Source organism: Elephantulus edwardii, unplaced genomic scaffold (assembly GCF_000299155.1).
Source record: "Elephantulus edwardii isolate Elephantulus edwardi_28Jun2011 unplaced genomic scaffold, EleEdw1.0 scaffold00117, whole genome shotgun sequence".
Taxonomy (NCBI): domain Eukaryota; kingdom Metazoa; phylum Chordata; class Mammalia; order Macroscelidea; family Macroscelididae; genus Elephantulus; species Elephantulus edwardii.
In genome coordinates, this window is record NW_006399867.1 from 5,142,764 (window position 1) to 5,143,439 (window position 676).

Consider the following 676-nt stretch of genomic DNA (forward strand, 5'->3'; position numbering starts at 1 on the left):
AATTTTTAAAAGAAAATTTATTTAATACCAGTTTACATATAAAATTTGTATACATTGTATATTGTTCATACATTGTGTTTCACATATTCTTTCATTCACACTATGTTTTATATCATTCTGATGCATTGGGTTTTATAGAATCAATCACTATGCCCATGATAATACCGTTCTTTCTGGTTCCCACAGAATCTTTTCCTACTTCCTTCAACCCTTCCCTCTGCAATGTGTCATCATTTCCCGCCACCAGCCTCTGCTCCCTTGGCCTTTTGTACACATCTTTCTAATTATACTTCAATTTTTACAATAATGGTTTGATGCAGTATTCGTCCTTACAAGACTGAGTTAACTCATTCCACATAATGATCTCCCTCATAGTAATTTTTCAAAATTGTTGCTTCTGAGTTCATTCCATAGTGTGAATGTACCACACTTTTTCATTGCATTCTTCTGTTGGGACATTTGGACTGTTTCATGTTCTTGTGTAGTGAATAACGCTGCTGTGGACATTGGTGTACAAATCTCCATTTGTCTCTCAGTTCTGTTTTCCTTACAGTATGTTGGGATGGGAGTGTCAGAGACAGTGCGATTGGCACAGGACAGAGCGGAGTTTAGGGCTGTTGTACATAGGGTCGCTATGAGTCGCAGGCGACTCGATAGCACATAACAACAACAACAA